Below are 3585 nucleotides of genomic sequence, written 5' to 3' on the forward strand. Positions count from 1 at the left end.
GGATCAGAACTCCCTGACCACACTAACTTGGGTATGCCCACCTCACTAGGAAGTTGAACAGAGATTCTAGCTCTCGGAACTCACATATGTTTCAGAAGAGGGAGTGGAGGGTCTATAAGTTCAATGCTATCTTTTCCCCAGTGAAAGCAAGGGGTCCCCTGGGGAGACATTTGTCATGGGCTAGCTCGTTAAGAAGACAAGGCCTCTGCACTCTGTGTCTGCTCCATATCTGCACCCTGCCTTAGACTACGCTCAGTTGGGCTCTTCTGTGTCTGTTTTGCTTTTCTTCTACTGGGTTTCTACAATGTACATTTCCTTTAGGAAAAAAAAAACCCCAACAACTTTATAACTACAAACCTCAACCATAAAAGCGTCTGGGTTAACCTGGAAAGCATTACACCTGTGTCAAGACACCTTCTCTATCAGGTGGGTACAGACCACAGACAACATGGGTGTGAAAACAACTGGATAAGGGAGTGTGTATTCCTTAGATTGCCCTGTGGCTAGCCACTAGCTGGGAATCTTAATAAAATGGTGAGTGGTGGCTCCGAGGTGCCACCCAACATTCTAACTCTCTTCTATGCTCAGACAATGCTGACACCATTGGTGCATGATCACACAAGGCTGGATTCTACAAAGCACTGCTACCACTCGTTAAACGTCCATTTGGGCATGCGTGAGTGTGTGTGTGGGGGGGGGGGAGTGCTTCTGTGTGTGATCTCCTTTGATACAGTCCCTTTTAAGCATTCACACAAAAAAATAAATAAAACAAAAACTTGAAAACAATATTATACATTAAATCTTGAATTTCTAATCTCTGCGATCCTGGTATTAGGAAGTTAAAAGTGGGAGGATCAGGAGTTCAAGCCCAGCCTTTGCTATATGATTGATTTGATGTTAGCCTGAGGCCTATGAGACCGTGCCTTAAAACAAAACAATACAAACATTAGTACAGTTTTAAGTCAGAAACTGATTCTGACTATCTATCTATCTATCTATCTATCTATCTATCTATCTATCATCCATCTTCTATTATATCTCTATCCTTTTTATATATGTCTCATGTGTGTGTTTTAATGTTTTCTCTAAGACCTGTTGAAGTGAGTTGAGATTCCACAAGAGAGATGGGGGTTGGGGGGGGGGGAGAAACGGTTGAAAGGAAAACATGACACTCCTATTTTGGTGTTTGTTACAATTTTTGAAACAAGAAGTAATGAGCAAAAGTCTCATTTATTGATGTCTTGGTTCCATGCTAAGCAATCAATCACGCACATGTAGGTTAACTGATAAAGTCATTAATTCCCTGTTGGATTAATAACTTTGTCCCTACTTGATAAATAAAACCAGGCTGAAGGTATTGAGTATCTTGGAGGGTATCCTGTCTCCATGGCCCCTTCCTGCCTACCTTTTTGGTTTGTGTCCTCCACAAGGTAAGTAGCTTCGCTCTGCCGTACTTTTCCACCATGAACTTTGTTTCTTCATGGCTCAAAAACAGTAGCTGGCTGCTCCTGACACTCTGACATTGTGGGGCAGAATAAATCCTTTCTCCCTTTAAACTATTTTTCTTAGGTTTTTGTCACACCAACAGGATAGCAGACTAAAGTTTTTGTTCAGTGCCTAGTAGCCAAATACAAGCTATTATATTAAAATTAATTGAAAACAAAGTAGAGACTCATGACCTACCAACCATGTGAAAGTAAGGCAAAGCCACCGCTTATCAAGACAAAGAGCAGGCACACTGATTAGCACAGAGAAGGGACGAAAGATGAGAAGCTCTTCTGTGCTAGAGGGCCCCTGATTCCAGACCATAGAGACAACAGGAAGCTGGAAGGACAGCATGGGGAAAAAAACATGGAAATCCACTGTGTGTTGACAAATGTTCACCAACCCCACACATGCCACAGAAAGGGCCACACTGCTCCCTGGGAACATGACCACACCAAATGATTTACCTCTTGAGAGGACTGGTGTTTAGGGGGAGAGGACAGATACTAGTTCGGGCATAAAAAACAATAAAACAAAATTGAAGTTACCCCTCCCCCAAAATAAATTCAACATTTATTGTTGCCTCCATTTGGTGCCTGGGAAATTGAGAATTTAAGAAGGCCTTACAAACTAGGACTCACATTTGTGGTCCAGTTTCTGAATGTTGAGAAATCCCAGGCTTAATTATAGTCCAGTGTGGGCAGTCTGAAATACTGGAGCAATTGGAATTGGAAGCTTTCTTCGAAGCTGTCCTGGGAGCTGTCCTGTTCTGATGAGGAACAGCAACTGAAGCACTTGGTACTGGAACATGAAGCATGCAGGATGTCAGTGTCCAGCATGCTGAGAGGAATGATTCCTATCAGGTCTGATCCAATGTCAGTGTTCGGTTCCTTTGTTCTGAGTGCATATACTTTCTCACAAGCACTATACAGTCCTAAAATTGTAAATGTATAAGGTGTGCATGATGCACAGAACAATCAAGGCTGGTGTTCTGCTTTTGTATCAGCAGGAAAAAAAGACATTCCTAAATCTTCATTCATGCCATACAAAGTATGGGATCTAACAATAAATCACATGGATTCTGCAGCCAACAAGAAGCACGGTCTATGTCTAGACATTCATGCCTCAGCCAGTCTCAGAGCTATTCCCATGTAGTGGGGTTAGCAAAACACGTTACCTGCTTGCTCTGCAGTTCTTCAGATCCAGACTGTAGCCCCCTCCCTCATTGCCTCCAGATCCCCACTCCTTCCCTCATCCTCTCTCCCTCCCTCCCTAGTCCTCAGAAAGGGGAGCCCTCCTCCTCTGACATCAGGCCACATCTATCAAGAAGTGTTCTTAAGAGAAATGTAACTTGTCAAAAGACAGACAGTTGGACAGCCAAATCTGGAGTCCATGCCTAAACCTCTGCAAGTCACCTGAGCTCATCTCTCTGTTTCTATATCTAGGCCTTCTGACAAGAGCCATTCAGAGGATCACAAAGGAACTAAATTCCCTTCTTATTTTTATTTTATTTTATTTTATTTGGTGGGATGCACAGAATAGTCAAGGCTGGCTCTCTGCTCTTTGTATGAGAAGAAGAAAGACATCTGCAAATCTTCATTCATGCCATTTGAAGAATGGCATCTCATAATAAGTCACAGGGATTCTGTGACCAACAAGAAGCATTGTCTATGCCTAGACATTCATGTCTCAGCCAGTCTCAGAACTATTCTCATATAGTAGGATTAGCAATATATTCATTGTTTTGCACCCCACAAAAGTGCTATCCATCCCAAATCAGCCAGAAGAAACCTTAAAAGAAGGACACCCTATTTCCCTTAAGGAAGGTTAGGTAAGCTTTCAGTTGCTTTCTTGGGCTATAGAGGTATATTTTCATTTGGAAGTGATTATAAGTTATTAATGATCTTATCCAGAGAGAAAACAAGATTGGACTCAGGGATATCTCTTATTTCCCTTATCTTTCTTTCATAAGTTTGGAGATAGGGGTTGAAAAGAAAGAAAGGGGAATATAGAAATATATAAGGATAATAGGACAAAAAGTAGATTATTGAATCCATTCTTCAAATTAATGCCTTGTTACTCACAAGGTTATTTTTCATT

This window comes from Acomys minous (assembly GCF_964271855.1).
Source record: "Acomys minous genome assembly, chromosome: 10".
Lineage (NCBI taxonomy): Eukaryota > Metazoa > Chordata > Mammalia > Rodentia > Muridae > Acomys > Acomys minous.